Source organism: Thalassophryne amazonica, chromosome 10, assembly GCF_902500255.1.
Source record: "Thalassophryne amazonica chromosome 10, fThaAma1.1, whole genome shotgun sequence".
Classification (NCBI taxonomy): domain Eukaryota; kingdom Metazoa; phylum Chordata; class Actinopteri; order Batrachoidiformes; family Batrachoididae; genus Thalassophryne; species Thalassophryne amazonica.
The window spans coordinates 24,878,577-24,902,868 of NC_047112.1; the positions used below are offsets into that span (position 1 = coordinate 24,878,577).

Here is a 24,292-nt window from a genome sequence, read left to right on the forward strand (position 1 = left end):
TATATATACTGCCAGCCTCAACTGGTTTATGTTAGTTTGGTCTCAATTTGGTCAAATAAGCCAATCCAAGTTGTGGTCATCTGACCAAATTTAGCCAAAACATTTTAGAGCAAATACTGTCACCCTACATAAATTGTCAATGGTGATTCATGTTTGTGGCATAAATTGACATCAATGATGTCTTATGGGTGCATAAATTTCCATCAACATCCATATGTGCCGTTTGCCAACAATATCTGCTGTCACCAGGGGCAATTTATGCAGGGCAACAATATATGCAGAGTCACATTGTCACCAAATGGGACATATGGTTGTGTGTGATAATTTATGACAAATTTGTTGTTATACCCATGAGATAATATTGATATCAATTCATGCCATAAGCATTGCCGCATACTGTTGTCCAACGAAGGCAAAAGAAACCATCAGAATTCAATTGATAATGGGAATATATGAAGTACATGAGTACATGTTTGCTTTGCCCCATTAAATATGAGGGTGACCTCCTGGTCCTGGGATGCCAACAGATGGGCAGTTATAAAGTGCACTGCATAAGTATTTAGAGTAAAGTCATTAAAAATGAGCTTATGTTTGGTTGTATCTACAGAAAATACTTTAAGTTCATTTGAGCCATTATCATCCCTTTTAAGCGATCTAATGTTCACTCAAGGCCGCCACAGCAAATCTTAGGTGGATCTGCATGTTGATTTGGCACAACTTTTTCACTGGATGCCCTTCCTGATGCAATTCCACATTGCGTGGAGAATGTGCAGGGGTGGCTTTGAACCGTGAACATTCCTCATTGGAAACAAGTGCACTTACACATGGGCAGTGGGTCTGGAGTGGTATGTTCCATTATCAGTATTGTTTTTAACAAATGAAATAGTTGATTTTTAAGGATGCCTAAAGATAAAAGCTCAGCCTCCGTTCCATCAACTCATGTGTAACACAAAGATGGATGAAGTCATAATGGCAATACTTCGAGAACGTAGATTATGAAAGTCGTGGGCCGAGTCGATGAGTTTATTCAATACTTCCATAACATTATGTGTAACACCACAATGGTGAATGAATAAGTAAACACTAAATTATTTTCAGTAAATTCATTACGAGCAATTACGTGGATGCTTAGGATGAAAAAAAGACAGCAATCCAAAGTCTTGGTAAATTAAAAGACTAACTATTTGCAGCGAAGCGGAAAGGGGTGGGGGGGTCTGAAAATTAAGAATGTAAGTGCTCTGTGGTGCATTATTTGGATTAAATTTGGACTTGAAACAGCTGTTAAATTTCTCTTGTGATCTCATGCAGTATGGCATGTTGTACCATCCTGTAGGAGTATATACAGAATATAACAATAGTTTACAAATATAGCTAACTCATGCAAAAAACTTTATTGATTTAGTTTGTTTTGATTGGGCTCAAAGTTGTTGTAATTTGGCGCTTTATAAGCTGATTAAATTGAAATTGAACAACATTTTATTGAGTCTTAAACACAAAAATGACTCATGCTATTTTAATGGCTTTCAGAGGGGTTAAGAAGTGGACTTACCGCGTCTGAAGAGCACCGAATCAAAGAGCCACAAGCCATTGAATCGAAGCGCTGCAGAAACGGTTGATTACAGACGCTGTATTGAAAATCGTAATGGTCCAAAATGAAAGCGTAACGGGCCGTAATGCAAGTTTGCTCTAGCCAGAACCCTGAACACATCACTATTTTATGATACATTTCTCAGCGATTTGGAGTTTTTCCGATAAAATACCATTTCACGGATTTGAGGAAATAAAAATTAATGTTTTGCTAGTTCTTTTAGAAGGCGAGATTTTGCAAAAAGACAGAAATCCGTCCAAAGACGGCGAATAAGCATCCATGCAATTATTATTTTCCCAACAGTGCAAACCCTGAAGAGTTAAGGTATTGTTTTTTGTTTTGTTTTTATGTCTGCCCTCTACTGGTGAAAATACAGAATGCCATTTTCCTATAATCAGATTAAAACACTTCTAAATTGCTTTCGTTTGGAATCTTGCTGCAGAAATAATATGGATATTGATAATATGGATCAGCAATTGCAATTAAAATGTTATTTTAGAAAGGGAGCTTAGAAGCATAAAAAAAGAGAAAAAAGTTATACTACTCCTTGTGTAACGTTCTCTGACAGCTGAACCTCCTACTTGTGTGCCATCAAAAACAAGTGACAGATGGAGCGTGATTCAAAGTTCAGCAAACTCTTGTGCACGCTTAAAGCCAGGTCACGACTCCCATTTAAATGTGCAATAAAAGAAATTTCACTTAGCCTTCGACAACCAGACAGTCCAGACACACACAAATTCTCCAAGTACCAGTCAGGAGGAAAAGTCTGCAGAACCATGAACATCAGCAATAAGAAGAATCAGGGGAAAGCAGTGAGGTGAGAGGCATTTCCATGGCAACCAGCTTCATGAGCCAGACTCCACCAATGAGCTGTGACCTCATTGAAAAGCGGAGAACCCGTACTGCACCTGAGGTGATGACTTGACAACATTTTACACATAGATTTTGCATTACTTTATTTACGTTATTGTACTTTTTTTGCAACATTATATTTGGCATAATTTGTTTTATAGATAAATTAATCATACAAAATGTAATTACTCAAATTTAACAGAAAGTGACACAACTGGCCTGTCACAGTAGTGGTGGTGGTGGCTTGGGGGGGATCACTTGCCGCAATCCAGCGTGCAGGTGGCTCAGTGTCGAGGACCCCACCACCTGGGAAAGTCCAAGTGGCACCACAGGTAGCTCAGTGGATGAGGAGTGGCTTACCAATATGAACACCTGGGTCTGAATCCTGTTTATGCTACCTGTCTGTGTTCTTGGAGAAGACATTTTCTCATGTGCATTTTCTCAGTCCAACCATCTGTAAAAATGGATACCAGCCTTGTATGGGGGTATCACTTTGAGCATCTGCTAGATGGAAATGCGTTATAGAAATGCAGTCAACCAAGGAGAAGGTCACATATTACCGGGGTGTGGCAGAAAATGGTCTACGTTTGGGAGGTGGGAATAGAGCAGTCTGCCTGTGTGTGCTTGCCATCCAGGACCCAAAGTCATTCTGTAGTGTGGTGGATGCAACGCTGCATGGCACCCAACCTGACCCATCCTAATGGTCTGTTTTCCAATGACAATTGATCCTCCATGCTGGAGCTGCCCATGCGTCAAGGGTAGTTAGTTTTGATCCAATGGCCTTAGAAATATACAGTAGTAGTAAATGCTTATGTGGATGGACAGTGCTAACTATATCGCACAATGGTAGTTCTGTAATGGATCATAGTTGATCCATGTGCAAATTAATGGCGAAGATTACACAATAGTGTGAAATACAGATTTTCTATCATAGTCACTTGTATTAAAAGTAATAGCTGTGTCAATTTAATTAATTATTTTGATTAATAATTAATTTAAAAAAATTAATTAATTTAATTTAAGTAGTTGTACACTCACATGAACAGAGCATGTTAAAAGCAGACAGCCTCTGCTACCTTGGACTATGATGGAGGCACCCTATGAAGCATGACGCCAGAGCCCGATCATCGCATACGTAACAGATGAACTCTACGGATGACAAAAATTCATAAGGACGCCCCAAATAAGAAGAGAATCTAATCTCAATTTACACATTTTTATTCATAATATCTCAGTACTATTACCTGGGACATTTATTAATAACTATAACAAAAAGTCTAACAAGTACAGAACTGTGTAAAAAGACAAAAATTAAAAACAGGCTCACCTTAAAATCGTACACTAAGCATGGACATGTAACATTTCTCCACAACAGTAAGTAGTGACAAAATGACCTTAAGCATTTCCGTTTACAAGCATTCCTACCCACCAAACAAGAAGTGAAAGTCAGTCCGTGAAAAACAATTTACACTCAGTGGTAAATGTTGCGTCTTCATTTTAGTATCACAATCACTTATCTACATAACTTTAATGTCATCACCACAAGAACCATTATATAACATTATTAAACAGAATAAATAGCCAATTGTTTAACTTTACAGTTCTCCCAGAATCCTTTGCACTGCCACGAAGTCCTGTGTACTAATACTAGCATGAAGTAAATCATTTCCCCACCCCAAAATAATTTTTTTTTTTAAAAAGGTGCATGTTATTTGCTCTGCTCAAATTTCATCAGGAGAGATCTTATGTTAATAAAGAGAGTAATGGATGTACAGTATATTAACAAATAAAATTAATTTTGGCACACATATAATGAGGTGGGCTTCATAGATAATTGGCAAAGCTTCTGGGGAAAACCTGGTCTTGTTAGGAGAGACGGCATCCATCCCACTTTGGATGGAGCAGCTCTCATTTCTAGAAATCTGGCCAATTTTCTTAAATCCTCCAAACCGTGACTATCCAGGGTTGGGACCAGGAAGCAGAGTTGTAGTCTTACACACCTCTCTGCAGCTTCTCTCCCCCTGCCATCCCCTCATTACCCCATCCCCGTAGAGACGGTGCCTGCTCCCAGACCACCAATAACCAGCAAAAATCTATTTAAGCATAAACATTCAAAAAGAAAAAATAATATAGCACCTTCAACTGCACCACAGACTAAAACAGTTAAATGTGGTCTACTAAACATTAGGTCTCTCTCTTCTAAGTCCCTGTTAGTAAATGATATAATTGATCAACATATTGATTTATTCTGCCTTACAGAAACCTGGTTACAGCAGGATGAATATGTTAGTTTAAATGAGTCAACACCCCCGAGTTACAATAACTGCCAGAATGCTCGTAGCATGGGCCGAGGCGGAGGATTAGCAGCAATCTTCCATTCCAGCTTATTAATTAATCAAAAACCCAGACAGAGCTTTAATTCATTTGAAAGCTTGACTCTTAGTCTTGTCCATCCAAATTGGAAGTCCCAAAAACCAGTTTTATTTGTTATTATCTATCGTCCACCTGGTCGTTACTGTGAGTTTCTCTGTGAATTTTCAGACCTTTTGTCTGACTTAGTGCTTAGCTCAGATAAGATAATTATAGTGGGCGATTTTAACATCCACACAGATGCTGAGAATGACAGCCTCAACACTGCATTTAATCTATTATTAGACTCTATTGGCTTTGCTCAAAATGTAAATGAGTCCACCCACCACTTTAATCATATCTTAGATCTTGTTCTGACTTATGGTATGGAAATTGAAGACTTAACAGTATTCCCTGAAAACTCCCTTCTGTCTGATCATTTCTTAATAACATTTACATTTACTCTGATGGACTACCCAGCAGTGGGGAATAAGTTTCATTACACTAGAAGTCTTTCAGAAAGCGCTGTGACTAGGTTTAAGGATATGATTCCTTCTTTATGTTCTCTAATGCCATATACCAACACAGTGCAGAGTAGCTACCTAAACTCTGAGATAGAGTATCTCGTCAATAGTTTTACATCCTCATTGAAGACAACTTTGGATGCTGTAGCTCCTCTGAAAAAGAGAGCTTTAAATCAGAAGTGCCTGACTCCGTGGTATAACTCACAAACTCGCAGCTTAAAGCAGATAACCCGTAAGTTGGAGAGGAAATGGCGTCTCACTAATTTAGAAGATCTTCACTTAGCCTGGAAAAAGAGTCTGTTGCTCTATAAAAAAGCCCTCCGTAAAGCTAGGACATCTTACTACTCATCACTAACTGAAGAAAATAAGAACAACCCCAGGTTTCTTTTCAGCACTGTAGCCAGGCTGACAAAGAGTCAGAGCTCTATTGAGCTGAGTATTCCTTTAACTTTAACTAGTAATGACTTCATGACTTTCTTTGCTAATAAAATTTTAACTACTAGAGAAAAAATTACTCATAACCATCCCAAAGACGTATCGTTATCTTTGGCTACTTTCAGTGATGCCGGTATTTGGTTGGACTTTCTCTCAGATTGTTCTGTCTGAGTTATTTTCATTAGTTACTTCATCCAAACCATCAACATGTCTATTAGACCCCATTCCTACCAGGCTGCTCAAGGAAGCCCTACCATTATTTAATGCTTCGATCTTAAATATGATCAATCTATCTTTATTAGTTGGCTATGTACCACAGGCTTTTAAGGTGGCAGTAATTAAACCATTACTTAAAAAGCCATCACTTGACCCAGCTATCTTAGCTAATTATAGGCCAATCTCCAACCTTCCTTTTCTCTCAAAAATTCTTGAAAGGGTAGTTGTAAAACAGCTAACTGATCTGCAGAGGAATGGTCTATTTGAAGAGTTTCAGTCAGGGTTTAGAATTCATCATAGTACAGAAACAGCATTAGTGAAGGTTACAAATGATCTTCTTATGGCCTCAGACAGTGGACTCATCTCTGTGCTTGTTCTGTTAGACCTCAGTGCTGCTTTTGATACTGTTGACCATAAAATTTTATTAGAGATTAGAGCATGCCATAGGTATGAAAGGCACTGCGCTGCGGTGGTTTGAATCATATTTATCTAATAGATTACAACTTGTTCATGTAAATGGGGAATCTTCTTCACAGACTAAGGTTAATTATGGAGTTCCACAAGGTTCTGTGCTAGGACCAATTTTATTCACTTTATACATGCTTCCCTTAGGCAGTATTATTAGACGGCATTGCTTAAATTTTCATTGTTACGCAGATGATACCCAGCTTTATCTATCCATGAAGCCAGAGGACACACACCAATTAGCTAAACTGCAGGATTGTCTTACAGACATAAAGACATGGATGACCTAATTTCCTGCTTTTAAACTCAGATAAAACTGAAGTTATTGTACTTGGCCCCACAAATCTTAGAAACATGGTGTCTAACCAGATCCTTACTCTGGATGGCATTACCCTGACCTCTAGTAATACTGTGAGAAATCTTGGAGTCATTTTTGATCAGGATATGTCATTCAAAGCGCATATTAAACAAATATGTAGGACTGCTTTTTTGCATTTATGCAATATCTCTAAAATTAGAAAGGTCTTGTCTCAGAGTGATGCTGAAAAACTAATTCATGCATTTATTTCCTCTAGGCTGGACTATTGTAATTCATTATTATCAGGTTGTCCTAAAAGTTCCCTGAAAAGCCTTCAGTTAATTCAAAATACTGCAGCTAGAGTACTAACGGGGACTAGAAGGAGAGAGCATATCTCACCCATATTGGCCTCTGTTCATTGGCTTCCTGTTAATTCTAGAATAGAATTTAAAATTCTTCTTCTTACTTATAAGGTTTTGAATAATCAGGTCCCATCTTATCTTAGGGACCTCATAGTACCATATCACCCCAATAGAGCGCTTCGCTCTCAGACTGCAGGCTTACTTGTAGTTCCTAGGGTTTGTAAGAGTAGAATGGGAGGCAGAGCCTTCAGCTTTCAGGCTCCTCTCCTGTGGAACCAGCTCCCAATTCAGATCAGGGAGACAGACACCCTCTCTACTTTTAAGATTAGGCTTAAAACTTTCCTTTTTGCTAAAGCTTATATTTAGGGCTGGATCAGGTGACCCTGAACCATCCCTTAGTTATGCTGCTATAGACTTAGACTGCTGGGGGGTTCCCATGATGCACTGAGTGTTTCTTTCTCTTTTTGCTCTGTATGCACCACTCTGCATTTAATCATTAGTGATTGATGTCTGCTCCCCTCCACAGCATGTCTTTTTCCTGGTTCTCTCCCTCAGCCCCAACCAGTCCCAGCAGAAGACTGCGCCTCCCTGAGCCTGGTTCTGCTGGAGGTTTCTTCCTGTTAAAAGGGAGTTTTTCCTTCCCACTGTCGCCAAGTGCTTGCTCACAGGGGGTCGTTTTGACCGTTGGGGTTTTTACGTAATTATTGTATGGCCTTGCCTTACAATATAAAGCGCCTTGGGGCAACTGTTTGTTGTGATTTGGCGCTATATAAATAAAATTGATTGATCGATATAAAAATATACCAACCGGAAAGAAACAGAAGTCAAAGGAGATGTAAAAAATGACAGTTTTTTGGTCTTTTATTTTTCATTGTTGATACAGTCCCAACTTCATCTGATTTTAATATAACTAATTTTATTTTTAAAAATTTAATTTGGGACTTGTTCTTTAAAAATTCTTTTTTAAAAAATGGAAAGCAACATTATGTTTGTTTTTCAGGACAGATGAAAGCAACAAGTAACAACAACTAAGCTTGCAGCTGGGACTAGTACTTGGACGCTGAATAGTTTGGTCACGGTGCCGCAGTGTAGTAGTGGAAAAGAGCAGAAACTCACTACGCAACAGCAGCCAACCCAGCGCAGTCATCACAGAGACGCCACCGACATCACAACACACACAGCAACGCACAATGTTAATCAAGCTTTGTGTTGGATTTTACCCATCTCACGCCACATACAAACATCACTTAATCTGCGTCTGCAAATGACTCATGAATCATGTCAGAAATGAGCGCACGTGTATGTGTCTGCTCATACACGATATGGCTCAAGTGTGAGCCATATCACCTGCTGTGTGCATATGTCAGCGAGCGATGGCATGACGCACACAGCTACGAGCAAACATCACTGCTCGGTTGCCATGGCTGATGGTTTCAATACAGCCCAGCTTCAAATTGCTTCCTGTATCTCTTCATCTGTTTCTTGAAGTCATTTTTCCTCGTCTTGCCTTCCCTCTTCCCTGCTGTGCACTGGAGACAGCTTTGTTCACTGAATACAGAGCTCATCTCTCTACTTCCATCTTTTCTCCTCTTTCTGCTGTCAGACCTCCTTTAATTCCAGTTAATCTTTCCCTATTATTTTTTTGGGGGGGATGGGTAAGCCATTTTATCCTCTCCTATATGTCTCAGGTTATATATCATTTTTAATCTCATCTATTGGTTTCTTGCTTCATCAGATTTCCTATTGTCTTATTTCTTTCCACTGTCTGTCAGTGGATGTGTTTTTGTTTGTGCAGCCTTTGTCGTTTTCTCTCTCAGATGAAATTATACGGCGCCGTTCAACCAGGACTCTCGCTCTATTTTTGTCTTGTGTGAGTTTTATCTGCTAAAAAAAACAAAAAAACATTGAGGGATGAAATGGGCTGGCTGAGGTTTCCTTTTTCCTCCTGAATTCCCTCCTGAAGACGATGATGGTGTTGGCAGATTTTGGCAGAGAAGCAGCACTTACTGGGCTGAGATAATGTGGCAGGGGCTACAAGTTTCATTCTTAAAGCACCCAGATGATTGCAGTGCCTCGCCGCTGCCAGCTCGTTTTTCAATATAGCTTGATGTCGTCACACAATGTCACTGATAAAACTGTTAGCTCCCACGAGAGCAGACCTCTGTGCAGAAGTCTCAATGGTCATTAATGTATTTTAGATGACGATGTCATCTGATTTGACCTTTATCTCAGAATTACCACCCTGACATGATTTGTGTTGCAACCGAACGGAAAGAGTTCAATTACCAAATTTAATTGAAATTTCTCTGTGTTTTGAAGATGTTGCCGTGGAGAGTAGACAGTGACCTCTGATTTGACCTTGATCTTTGACCTTGACATGGTTGGTGTGTATGAGAGGGAAGTACCCTAAGTTTATCCACCAAATTTACTTGAAATTGCTCTTTGAGTTTTGAAGATATTGCTACAGAGATTAGTCAGTGAACTCTGGTTTGACCCTGACCTTAGACATATGACCTTGACATGACCTGTGTTGCGAGTGGACAGGCCACTGAGTTTAAATGGTAAGTTTAATTCAAACTGCTCTTTGCATTTTGAAGATGACACTGGAGAGAGCAGACAGTAACCACTGATCTGACATTAACCTTTCACCTACGACCTTTATGGGACTTGTGCTGTCAGACAGACAATAACAACAACAACAACAACAGATGAGCAGACAGACATGGTCATTGCACCAGCCTCCTTCCACTTCACAGTGAGACTAAATATCTCATCATTCTCTGAAACACTTTTTTCCTTTTTATAGAATAGAATAGAAAGCCTTTATTGTCATTACACACAGCAAACAGTGCAGCAATTGAGAGAGTGCAAAAGGAAATGTAAAACTGTATGACAACTATAGGCAATGTAACAATTGAAAAATGTGCAAAAGTCCTGTGCTACAAATGAGATAGATATGGCGCGGCTCAGTACCTAATATAGTCCGTTTTTAGTGCAGATTATTGTTCAACATGGTGATGGTTTTGGGGAAGAAAGTGTCTCTGAGTCTGTTTGTCCTGGCCTGTATGGACCTGTAGCGCCTGCCAGAGGGCAACAGGTTGAATAGGTGAAAGCTGGGGTGTGTATTGTCCTTGAGAATGTTCTTGGCCCTACAAAGACAACGGGAGGTGTAGATGGTGGAAATGGAGGGCAGAGGACAGCCAATGATTTTTTATGGGCAGTGTTTGCTACCCTCTGCAGTCTCTTCCTGTCAGCTTCAGTGTAGCTGGAGTGCCACACTGACACTGCGTAGGTCAGCAGGCTCTCTATAGTGGAGCAATAGAAGGTCACCAGCAGGGGTGTGCTTAATTGCTCCTTCCTAAGCACCCTTAAGAAGTGTAGTCGCTGCTGGGCCTTCTTGACCAGTGCTGCGATGTTGACTGACCAGGAGAGGTCAGCAGAGATGTGAACCCCTAGGAACTTGAAGGACTCCACTTGCTCCACGCATTCGCCATTAATGTATAGGGGGGCAGGGGCAGCTTTCTTTCGACGGAAGTCCAGGATGAGTTCCTTAGTCTTTGTGATGTTTAGTGCTAAGTTGTTGGCTGCACTCCACTCGACCAGTTTTTGGACCTCATCTCTGTAGGCCGCTTCGTTTCCCCTTGTTATCAGCCCCACCACTGTTGTGTCATCAGCAAATTTGACGATGATGTTCTCCGAGTGGGTGGGGGTGCAGTCAGATGTGTAGAGCGAGTAGAGGAGTGGGCTCAGCACACAGCCCTGGGGGGAGCCGGTACTGAGAGTATGGAAGGAGGAGAAGTGAGGGCCAAGCTTCACCTGCTGTGGTTGGTTGACCAGGAAGTCTTTGATCCAGGAGCAGGAGGGCAGTGGGATCCCCATGTTGGATAACTTGGGATAAGAATGTCTGGTATTATGGTATTAAAAGCTGAACTATAGTCAATGAAGAGCATCCTGACGTAGCTCCCTTGTTTCTCCAGGTGAGTCAGTGCTGAGTGAAGAGCAGTTGTTATTGCATCTTCTGTGGATCTGTTAGACCGGTATGCGAACTGATGCTGGTCCAGGGTAGGGGGGAGACAAGCTTTGATGTGTCTTAGAACCACTTTCTCAAAGCACTTGGTGATGACTGGGGTGAGTGCTACCGGGCGGAAGTCATTTAGGCTGGTTGTGGGTGATTTTTTGGGAACTGGGATGATAGTGGTGGATTTTAAGCAGGCTGGGATGACGGCTTGTTCTAGTGACAGGTTGAAAATGACAGTGAAAACCTGTGCTAGCTGGTCAGCACATGCCTTGAGCACCTTCCCTGGTACTCCAACCGGGCCTGAAGCCTTCCTGGGGTTCACAGCCCGGAGCACTCATCTCACGTCCTCAGCCGCTAGAGTAAGTGGGGGTGGGGGGGGGGGGGGGGGGGGACTGGAGGCTGGAATGGGTTGTAGTGGGGGTTGGGGTGTTGTGGTTGAGTGCTGTGCCTGAGACTCAAAACGGGCATAGAAGCTGTTCAGCTCCTCTGCTAGTGCCAGATCTGAGTTCCCTGGTGTCGCAGCACAGCCTCTGTAATTGGTGATCGACTGTATGCCCTGCCACACCCGTCGGGAGTTATTAACCCCTTAACGCCTGAATTTATATAGCTGTATATAAAAAAATGTTTTGTGTGTGTGTGTTTGCCTTTAAGTACACTCAACAAAAATATAAACGCAACACTTTTGGTTTTGCTCCCATTTTGTATGAGATGAACTCAAAGATCTAAAACCTTTTCCACATACACAATATCACCATTTCCCTCAAATATTGTTCACAAACCAGTCTAAATCTGTGATAGTGAGCAGTTCTCCTTTGCTGAGATAATCCATCCCACCTCACAGGTGTGCCATACCAAGATGCTGATTAGACACCATGATTAGTGCACAGGTGTGCCTTAGACTGTCCACAATAAAAGGCCACTCTGAAAGGTGCAGTTTTGTTTTATTGGGGGGGGGGGGGGGGGATACCAGTCAGTATCTGGTGTGACCACCATTTGCCTCATGCAGTGCAACACATCTCCTTCGCATAGAGTTGATCAGGTTGTCAAGTGTGGCCTGTGGAATGTTGGTCCACTCCTCTTCAATGGCTGTGCGAAGATGCTGGATATTGGCAGGAACTGTTACACGCTGTCGTATACGCCGGTCCAGAGCATCCCAAACATGCTCAATAGGTGACATGTCCGGTGAGTATGCTGGCAATGCAAGAACTGGGACATTTTCAGCTTCCAAGAATTGTGTACACATCCTTGCAACATGGGGCCGTGCATTATCCTGCTGCAACATGAGGTGATGTTCTTGGATGTATGGCACAACAATGGGCCTCAGGATCTCGTCACGGTATCTCTGTGCATTCAAAATGCCATCAATAAAATGCACCTGTGTTCTTCATCCATAACAGACGCCTGCCCATACCATAACCCCACTGCCACCATGGGCCACTCGATCCACAACATTGACATCAGAAAACCGCTCACCCACACGACGCCACACACGCTGTCTGCCATCTGCCCTGGACAATGTGAACCGGGATTCATCCGTGAAGAGAACACCTCTCCAACGTGCCAAACGCCAGCGAATGTGAGCGTTTGCCCACTCAAGTCGGTTACGACGACGAACTGGAGTCAGGTCAAGACCCCGATGAGGACGACGAGCATGCAGATGAGCTTCCCTGAGACGGTTTCTGACAGTTTGTGCAGAAATTCTTTGGTTATGCAAACCGATTGTTTCAGCAGTTGTCCGAGTGGCTGGTCTCAGACTATCTTGGAGGTGAACATGCTGGATGTGGAGGTCCTGGGCTGGTGTGGTTACACGTGGTCTGCGGTTGTGAGGCTGGTTGGATGTACTGCCAAATTCTCTGAAACGCCTTTGGCGACGGCTTATGGTAGAGAAATGAACATTCAATACACGAGCAACAGCTCTGGTTGACATTCCTGCTGTCAGCATGCCAACTGCACGCCCCCTCAAATCTTGCGACATCTGTGGCATTGTGCTGTGTGATAAAACTGCACCTTTCAGAGTGCCCTTTTATTGTGGGCAGTCTAAGGCACACCTGTGCACTAATCATGTCTAATCAGCATCTTGATATGGCACACCTGTGAGGTGGGATGGATTATCTCAGCAAAGGAGACGTGCTCACTATCACAGATTTAGACTGGTTTGTGAACAATATTTGAGGGAAATGGTGATATTGTGTATGTGGAAAAAGTTTTAGATCTTTGAGTTCATCTCATACAAAATGGGAGCAAAACCAAAAGTGTTGCGTTTATATTTTTGTTGAGTGTAGATGGTAAATAATGTTGCGATTATTAATTTCACTTTTGCACAAAATAAATAGTAATTTTGGTAATAATTTATGTTAGAATGTTATAATAATAATAATGGTATGTTGCAAATTTGTGACAACAGGCATACTGGTCAATTTGGTATGTTGCATATTTGAGTCAAATATTGTAGCATATATGCGACAATAGTTATTAAGGGGTTAAGCGGTCCTCTATCCTGCTCTTATGCTCTGCTTTGGCGGTCTTGATGCCTCTCCTGAGGTCAGCACGGGTGTTGTTGTATAGTGCTCTGTCTCCCAATCTGAAGGCTGCGTCCCGGTCACGGAGGAGCGTGCGGACCTGGCTAGTCATCCATGGTTTTTGGTTTGGAAACACCAGAATGTTCTTTTCCACAGTAACCATTTCAATGCAGTACTTGATGTAGGACAGTACTGTGTCTGTGAGTGTAGCCAGGTCTTCATGGTAAAAGGCTTCCCACTGTGTCTGGTCAAAGCAGTCCTGCAGACAGGCGAGGGCAGCATCAGGCCAGGTGTTAATGGTCAGCCGTTTAGGCTTTGTCGGTTGAGGAGGGTGTAAGCGGGGGTGAGAAACAGGAAGAGGTGATCTGACTGGCCCAGGTGGGGGAAGGGTATGGCTCTGTATGCTCTCTTGATGTTGGTATAAACATGGTCCAGAGTGTTTTCCCCTCTTGTAGGGCATTTCACATGCTGGTGAAATTTTGGTAAAACAGTTTTAAGATTTGCCTTATTAAAGTCGCCCGCAATGATGTGAATGCCGTTTGGATAGGCATTCTGTTTGTTTATGGCGTTTAGCAGCAGGGAAAGAGCTATGTTTACATTAGCATCCGGTGGTATGTAGACTGCTGTGATGACCACAGCAGCTAGCTCTCTAGGCAGGTAGAATGGTCTGCATCTCACTGACATAAACTCTAAGTCAGGAGAACAGTGTCTGACCACAACAGTACTATTTTTGCACCAACCTTCATGTACAAGGTCTCTTAGATAATAAACCGACCCTTTTATTTTTATTTTTTTAACTATATGGATTTGAATGACATGCGATTACACCAATCATGCTTGAACCCTCGTGCGCATGCGTGAGTTTTTTCACGCGTGTCGGTGACGTCATTTCCCTGTGGGCAGGCCTTGAGTGAGATGTGGTCCCGCCCTCTCGGCTGAATTCCTTTGTTTCACACGCTGCTCGAGACGGCGCGCGTTGCTTTATCAAAATTTTTTCTGGACCTGTGAGGAATATCCGAGTGGACACTATTCGAGAAATTAAGCTGGTTTTCTGTGAAAAGTTTAACGGCTGAGAGATTATGGGGTGTTTCTGTCGGTGTAAGGACTTCCCACGGAGCGGGACGTCCTGCAGCGCTTCCAGGCGCTGTCGTTGGCCTGTTTCGAGCTGATAACATCCTAATTTAAGGCTTAATTCACCCAGGACATCGTGAGAGAACAGAGAAGATTCAGAAGAGGCCGGCATGAGGAATTTATGCGGACATTCCACTGTTTAAGGACGTTTTTTAATGAAAGATGTGTGCGCAAATTCGCCGAGTCGTTTCCATGACGACTCGGCAAATCTGTGTGCGCCGCGACAGGAAAAACACCTCCGTGTTGAAAACCATTTGTAGAATTCAGGCAGCTTTTAATGGCTTTCAACAAGTGAGTAACTGAGAAATTGTTTAACAGCTTGGGCATGTTCCAACGTGCCCGTTAAGATTTCCAACGGAGGTGTTTTTCCTGCCGCGACCCCCCGCGGTCGGGTCCAGCCCGACATGCGACTCTGCCCACACGTTCTTTCATTACAAAATGACCGTTAACAATGGAATGTCCGAATAAACTCCTCATGCCGACTTCTTCTGAAAGTTCTCTGTTCTCTGACGACTTACTGCGTCAACAGAGCCTGAAATGTGGAAGTTTTCAACTTGAAACGGCGAGACGCTGCCGCCTCGAAGCGCAGATCGCCGTCAGGTGCCGTGGACCGTCCTTAAAGCGACACTACCAGACCAAAATCTTTCATCAGCCGTTAAAATTTTTACCGAAAACCAGCTGAATTTATTGAATGGTGTCCACTCAGTTGTGCCTTAAAGTTTTGAAAAAATTTTGATCAAACAAAGCAACAGTCTCTGAGCCATTCCTAAACAATGAAAAAAATCGACGAGCGGGTGGACGACTCCTCACTCAAAGACTGCCCACAGGCGAATGACGTAACCGACAGGCGTGAAAAAACTCTCGCATGCCCACGAGGGTTCAAGCATGTCTGATGTAATCACACGTGATTCAAATCCATATGGTTTTTGAAAAAAACAATAAGGTCGGATACTTTTCTAATAGACCTCGTATATAGATGCAGAGGCCCTCACCTGTTTTTCCCTGAGTCGCTGTTCCTGTCCCATCTGTGTAGCGTGCGGCCTGCTATCTGCGCCGAAACATCGGGGATTTCTGCATGTAGCCATGTCTCTGTGATTATAAGTGCGCAGCACTCTTGAATGTAGTGATTCCCAGCTAGATGTAGTTCCAAATCATCCGTTTTGTGTACCAAGGATCTGGCATTTGAGAGATAAAGGCTTGGCAGTTTCCTTGGTTTATGCAGCAGTCCAGCCCTGCAGCCCCGTTTTTGCTTTCTCTCGCGATGCCGCCTGTGTCGCTTGCCGGCCCCAATAACAATCCACGAAGATCCCTCTGGTCTCGCTATCTCGTCTGGGATGTTGTGAGTTTGCTGAAAGTCGCTGCAGATGGTAGTTTTCTGTTGAAAACCGATGTTTATTAAGTCCACCCGGTCATACTGTTTGTAAAAGTCCGTAAGCGACGTACAAGATTCCAAAACAACACACAAAAGACACAAAAAGGTGCACAAATAGGGAGAGCTGTAAGCCGCTGCGTCTGCGCGCGCTGCCATCTTATGCCAACTTATGCCATCTTATTTCTATATTTGTCCATTATTTCATTATTTTCATTGTGTCACCAATGATCCTCTATAGAGAAACACCTGGGGTACTGTTTATAACCGTTGTGGATGCACCAAACTGGAGCTGAAAGATGTGCATGACAATATTAAGGTACACATTGTGATTTATAAAGCAAACTTGACTGCAGAATGTTGCATGTGTACACAAACAATGGCCCATGAGTACTAACATGTTGGAGAGGGATGAAATGTGAGTGGCAGCATTATTACACATATGACACCGTGCGAGTGAGTCATAACCCATATATTTAATCCCACTTAACACGCGTCACATACACATCATCATAAATTTCAAAAAACTGTTAGATGTGATTGTGAGCCATAATTATTCCAGAGTGACTGTTCAGTTGTTAAATATATGACGACTCAGATCTAAATCACACGTTTAATAATTTATCAGCACACTGCAGCTGTTGAAATATATATTTGTGGACATGGCTGAACTGTCGCCCTCATGTGGACATGGTGTAACATCCTGCCTGTTCTCTCTGGCATGAAGCAAATACAAAGGTTTTCCTTCATGCAATTTTCTATTAAAAAAAATGGGCCGACATTATTTTCACTACTCAAAATTTTTTTAGAAGAAATTTTATGTTAGGAGAGCAAAGGATTGTGGGAGAATTAAGGATAAATAATTGTCCAGTTATTGTTTTATTTATTTATTTATTTATTTGGTCAGTTTCACGTTGGTTCTGGTCAAAATATTATTACAGTTTGTTAAAGCTTCTTAAGTTAACTTGTAGCACCCTAAGTGGATGGTCATTAGGAAGTGTTGCACTTTTTATGGGCACTTTTTATTTATTTATTTATTTTGTTTCGGGGCGGGGGGGGGGGGGGGATGTCATGCACTGCTGTGATCACACACAAGAGCCCCAATTTCTGCTGCAGAATCATTTCTTTTCCCGTTCTTCCTCGCTGTTGGAACAATAAGTTCAGGTTTTGGGCTTTATGTGTTGTGTCTGAACATTCATGAGGTGTTTTACATTCACCGTTTTTGGTTGAATGTGGGCATGCAGAGGACAAGATATGAAGGAGATCAACATGTACAGTTCAATGCAGCATGGGAATTGTTTTGAGTTAGATTTTTTTTTTTTTTGTGCCCCATTTTTGCCTTTTGTTAGTATGTATACTTTTAGTATGGATTCTATGCAATGTCTTCTAAATGATGCCCATGGTTTTTACTTCTACACTACTGGACAGCCGCGCTGTCTTGACAAATGTTTCTACTCACTTTTGTAGATCACCACTGGGGGCAGTGTTCCACACAGTAGCAAAAAGTGTAATGTATAAGAAGAAGAAATACAATTTTCAGCCTGTTAACTTAAACAAACCATAGTATCTTATCTCTTTGGGGAGATAATACAACATACTGCATAAAACAAAGCAGTTTCCTATGTTTTTTGCTTGTTGCAATTCATTTGTTTCTTGTTTCTTAATTCCTCCTTTGTCTCCATTACTTCACCACGGTTCAAGTCTATGCAGAAGAGATGACTGTGAGGGAAACCACCAAGACATCTATGGCAACTCTGAAGGAGTTACAGCCTTCGGTGTCTGTAATTGGATTAACTATGCATTGTGCAACTCCTGCATGTTGTACCACCAGTCATACAGTGCATCTGGAAATTACTGACAGCACTCCGCTTTTTCCACCTTTTGTTATGTTACAGCCTCATTCCAAAATGGATGAAATTCATTTTTTCCTCCAAATTCAACCTGCTCCAGAGCACTCCTCACCTCAAACTGGGGCGACGGTTTATCTTTCAGCAGGACAATGACCCTAAGCACACAGTAAATATATCAAAGGAGTGGCTTCAGGACAACTCTGTGAATGTACTTGAGTGGCCCAGGCACAGCCCAGACCTAAATTTGACTGAACATCTCTGGAGAGATCTCAAAATGGCTGTGCACTGATGCTCCCATCCAATCTGATGTGCTGCAAAGAGGAATGGGCAAAACTGCCCAAAGATAGGTGCACCAAGCTTGTGGAATCATATTCAAGAAGACTTGAGGCTGTAACTGCTGCAAAAGGTGGATCAACAATGTATTGAGCAAAGGGTGTGAAGTCTAATGTACATGTGATTTCTTAAATTTTTAATAAGTTTGCAAGCATTTCAAAAATCTTTTTTTCATTTTGTCCTTATGGGTTGTAGTGGGTAGAATTTTGAGGGAAAAAATTAATTTACTCCATTTTGAAACAAGACTGTAACATAACAATGTGGAAAAAGTGAAGTGCCGTGAATACTTTTCTGGATACACTGTACATTAATGTTGGAGTCCAACAAGGAAGGATTTTCATACAAGCAAATATGCCAAATCAAGGCTCAAATCTCCTATGTGGCTTCTGGCAAACTGAGTAAAATTTCCCAAACCTATTCAGCTCCACCATGAAACAGTCAAGTATGACATAAGAGTTTTGGTGGCTTCCCGCACTAGTCTCCATCATGCATGATGGCCTGTGTCCATCTCCAGACATGTGTATAGAAAGCTGGTAATGGAGGATCTTTGTGTAAAAATGGCTAGAATTTCTAAATGGTTTATGTTGTATTACTGTTAAAGATCCTAAATCAAAACTAAAAGTCGATGCTGCAAACACATCTTGAATCTTAATTCCACTGTAGACCCGGAAAGAGAGAGAGAGAGAAAAAAAAAAAACAAAAAACTGTCCAAATACTTGTGGGCCTGACTGTATATACATTAAATCTGCCAAAAAGGCCACATTTAGAAGTTCTGAGCTTTGGCGAATGTCTCTTTAAAGACTCAGTGTTGTAACATATCGTAAAGCTGTAGCACTGACATCACTGATGTAAAGGGACACATAAGAGTTTGTGTGCACTCCCTGTGTTTATAGAGCAGCTCCTCTGTAAGGCACAGGTTCATAAATACACACACATCACAGCGTCTGTAGCCTGAGTGCCGGGAGTCATATTCCAACCTCTCTTCACGTGTGCAACACAGACACAATCTCAAGAGCCTCTATCACAGAAATGACACTTCGTGGGAGCCGACCACAAGGACCTGGGGTTACCAATGCAAACAAAGGCCAGAGTTGAAGAACGGACCTCACTTCTTTTGCCCCTCCTTCACTATGCTCAACCTCCCCTTCAAACGGTCTTTCACCGCTCATCTGTTCTCCTCGATGTCACTCACTCATCTCGTCTGCACTCATTTCACCCTGCAGGCTTTTTCCCGCTGTATTATTTAATAGCAGGGACAGCTTCTTGTTTTCGGTGTTTGCACACTGTCAGCCGCCGGACACAACCAGGGCCTCTAATCGTGGAGGAGTGCACCTTACCATACTTCACAAAAACCAACCTGCAACCAGAGGGAATGCATTTAATCACATTCTGTTCTCCTGATGTCTCTTTCATGGCTAGATTGCTCACGGTGTCATACGTTAAAATGTCTGTATGCTGTGAAAATGTTGAACTTGTACAAACATTCACTTTTCGGAGGTTTGAATCGGCGCATCTCCATTTATATCTTACTGTTTTTTTTCCCCCTTTTCTTTACTGCAGTGTGATAAGGAGATGGCTCCTATATGTAGACCTGGGTTTGATGTCTGTGTCCACTGACAAGACATTTCATCTGGATGGTCTCAGACTGTCCTGCTGTAAATGGGTGGACTGGAGAAGTAACGTGTTGGGCTGGTGTTCCATCCATCCATCCATTTTCTATACCCGTTTACTCCAATTAATGTTCATGGTGGTGGGGGGGGGGGGACTGGAGCGTATGTGAGCAGCCAAGGGCATATGGCAGGGTACAACCTGGACAAGACGCTAGTCTGTAACAAGGCTGGTGTCCCACCCAGTGGACTCTTATCGGGTTTATAGGACTTGAAACATCCAACGTACAAATTGTTTTCTTTGGCTACTCTAGTTTAGCTCAGGGTTTCCATGGTAGATCCAGGATGGACCGCATGTTAATTTGGCAGAGGTTTCACACTGGAACCCCTCCCTGATGGTGACAGTTGGTTGTGAACCAGGGACCTTCTGGTTTGGAAGTAAGCGCACTAACAACTTGCCTCCCCATGGTCCAGTTACACAATTTACACATTTCAAAAATGTGTAAAGAACTGCAGAGACAGAAGAGAGACACATAAAAAGAACCATAAAAATAATAAACATCAGAATAAATTAAACATTTATTTTCCTCATGCTTCGCCAAAAACAATGGACCCAGCAAGATGCTGGTGACAAAACATCGACAAGGGAAACCAATACATTGTCATGACGTTCTAAGAAAAATATAAAGCGGATAATATTTTTTAACATTTCAAAACATGTCGTGGTGCATCATGGGCCATGAAGGAGCGGTCGATGTCAGAAAGATGTCAACAGGATCCACCAAGTCTGAGTGGAATCTGGACACCACCCCCACCCACCCACGACCCTTTACGTGAAATTTCTTCATAAGTAGTAAATGACGCCGGACCTGCATTTTTTCAAAAACCTGTTCAAGACAGTCGCACAAAGAAACACACAACAATCACCCGTGAAAGCATGATGTGGGTGGTAAAACGAGAAGAACAACGGCCAAAAAGAGATGATGAGAGAGATGAAATGTGATAGTTAACAGATTCAAACCGGGGGGGCTACAAAGAGCAAGCCGAAACAGGATTAAGATTAAAAAGACCAAACACTGTCTACTTAAAAGCTCGGCAGCTGAGTCACTCGCTGCAGAACGACGGCAGAAGACGAGGCGTCTGTGAGCTGCTCTCCATTTATTTCACAGCCCAGATGATAAATTATCAAACGTGTCGAGTCACAGTCACAACAGCAGCTGTGAGGCCGACACCAACACTGAGGCCGCTGCCTTACCAGCAAAAAGGGCTAATGCTCACGCCACAAACAGCATCGATAAGATGTACAGCACAGTGGGATTAATATAAGCACCATCTTTCAAGCTCAAACTATTTTGAATGATTAACTATTGAATGAAACAGTTCAGCATACATCTCAGCTCTTTAGCTGGTGTGCATAAATATCGATGGTGAAAAAGAAGGATGGCCAAGAAGGCAGGGTGTCGTTTCACTTTTTTCCTTACATGATAATCTGTTCTTACTAGTGATGCACATCTCTTTATTATAAAATAATCTGATACATATCTAGTTAAGTAAGCTATGACACTTTTTATTATGAAGGGGTTCGATTCTGTGTGATATGATGCAATCCAGTACAATTCTTCATTTACTGTAGAAATTCACTTTTAATAACTTAGAAAAAGACAAAAGTGGCTTTGCTTCCCTTTAAATGTATATTTCATGAAAAACCAGGGACTTTAATCAGGTTTTTACTACTATGCTGTAGTACAGTGGCACTACCTCTGCACACCTTTTGTTGATGACTACAGGCAGCACTCCATACAGTAGCAGAAATTGTAGCATAGAAGAAGCCCAGAAGAAGCCAGCTGTTGACAGCACTGAATAAATAGCTACAATAGCACAACTTTCCCACTCTGAACCAGTATTACAGTATTAAATTGTTAACTGAATGCAAAGTTCAAACGTGCAGATTTATCTTTGCTACCGGTGACCACTACTGATCATGCTGATTTTATTTTTACGTCACAAAGTTAATGTCCATGTGACCAGACCTGCGCCAACCTTTGACCTTTTTTTTTTTATATAGCCGTAAAAGGAGCAGCATAATTCAACAAAATTAGTGAAAAATCAATGTGACCCACTCTCCTGACAAAGTCGAGTTGAACCCACATCAGCTGACTCTCTCATATGCTTCAATTGGCACATTCCTTATAGAGCACCCTAATTAATTTTCACAGCTGGCATAGCTGCTTCCTCCGCAAGCTGAATTGCACCACCACCTCAACACCTCCTGTTTCTTGTTATCCAGCTTAATTGCTGTCATTTCATTGTCTCTGCTGCCTGCTCTGATCTATTGCTCGTGATTGGGGTCTTTGTTGTTGCCTCCCTGCTATACAGCCTTTCCATGTTGGCACACGGAGGGGTAGGGAGGCACTTTCAATGCATGTAGGTTTTTCCACTAAAGGTTTTTCCTTGATCACACTGTGTTCTATTTCTTTACAATATGTCAATAATTTAAAATAATGTTACTTGATAGTGGAAGAACTACTTGCTTGTTATACCACCCGCAAAACAAAGGTTTAGGGATGAGGCAATAGCAATCAAGCTGTCAGTCTGTCAGGTGTGGGCAACAAGGGCAAACATGGCGCAAGTTTTCGTTGACACCGATGACCTCAGCAGGTGGTTTTACTGATGATTTGGATCATGCACAGAGAAACGGGCCATATGACCAAAATGTCATAGCTGACGTTCTCTCACAATGCAACCACTCATTTGATATAAGGTCATTCTGGCGGTACCCAAGGACCTTTCAAAGACACCTAGTACCAAAGACATTCAGTCGTCACCTTAGCTCACTGGTTAGCATCCGAGTCTAACAGTCATACAGGGACACAACATAGGTTAGGATACCCATCTAACTACTTGAACAAGACAATTCATCTGCAATGCCCCAGTCTACCCAGTTACAAATGGTTACTGGACTGGGCTGGGAACTAACTTGCTTTGGACTGGTGTCTCATGTAGGGGGAGTCCAAGAGTGTCATCTACTTCACATGGGGGATAAACACCAGCACCAGCAAGCATCGGGGCTTGTATCAGACTTTCTGCTGCTTCCTCTTCATGGTTCACATTTTGATCACACCTCTGCTATCTTTAGGTTGGTACTCCTGGTTATTGTACTTTTACAGTGAATTCTCCTCTACATTTGTGCTGCTGTTGGGTGATGGCTGTGCATGCATGATCACATACAAAAAGTGATTGTGCCCTAATTCACGTCTGATCAATCACAGAAGAGACTTTTAAACGTCATGTGCAAAGATTGTGGATGAACTCTGAAATGTTGCCTGGTGTACACACACACGCAACTGCTGTGTTTAACTTTATTCCAGCTTTCTGGGACCGTGTTTTGGACACGATGTTATGAGGTGAGTTTGGGTAGTGTGTGTACACACAAGTGCTATCACCCAACAGCATGTCCCTGTAAACACATCACATGTCAAACGTTTTATTTTCTTTTTTGAACACGCAGTGAGTGATTTTATTGGATACCTGGAGAGTTGGAGATGTGTGCAGAGTGGATGTGGGTTTTTGCTGTTCAGACTAACAAAAAAATTATTTAGATACAATCTTGATATGTTAAAAATCCGATTTGAACTGGTCATCTGAACGTGGCCTAAAGTCTGGTACTTTGACCTACCACTGTGGTTCTCTGCACAAGGGTCACCAGTCATACTAAACTCCTTACATTCTTCTTCAACACCATTCAAATTCACGGTCCTATTAGAGGCTTTTTTTTTAAAGCAGGTTGGCTCTATGGAAGTCACGATCCTCAAACTGCAGTTTGCAGTTGGAAATTAACAGATCACTATCACTCATAATCTTCTTATATCAAACAAGGTCTGCATACTAATAGGGGTTTTAAGGCGTGACGGGGACAGCACATGACTTTCTCTCACCGTTAATGATGGCTTATTACTCAGTCACACTCACAGACTATAAGGCAGTGATGAGTTTATTGCAAAGTAACCCCCACATAACAAGACTTAAGTCACGCCTTTCCACTGAAATACACAGCGCAGTGGGGCAGAATGTGTTGTTCTTACTCATATATTGTGCCGTGTGATGGGCTGGTAGAAATCACACATAGAACATTATAAATTTAGTATTTTAAACAACACTGCCAATGACACAGTCTTCATATTTCATTTAGTTAATAGGGGAAAATGTGCTTGTACAAGAACATGTTCCATCATGCCAGAGCATCTTTGGGACTAAAAATTTGTCCCGTATTTCAACCAAATTTATTCACTAGCTGACCCCACAATTTGAGGAAAAAAAGAAGCGTCGCACAAGAACAAAGAGATGAGGATTGTAATGGTGCTGGCTGGCAGTGGCAC

General features: G+C 42.1%; 1 protein-coding gene and 1 long non-coding RNA gene across 3 annotated transcripts in view; both read right to left on the reverse strand.

Annotated features, from left to right (window-relative positions):
- pde4ba (phosphodiesterase 4B, cAMP-specific a) overlaps positions 1-24,292 on the reverse strand; it is a 463,830-nt gene that overhangs the window by 229,780 nt on the left and 209,758 nt on the right. The window lies entirely within an intron of this gene.
- Positions 106-19,655, reverse strand: LOC117518459. The gene is made up of 3 exons (XR_004562993.1): positions 19,380-19,655; positions 9,610-9,614; positions 106-116 (listed from the first exon to the last, which is right to left on the reverse strand). It is a non-coding gene; the product is annotated as an uncharacterized LOC117518459 (long non-coding RNA).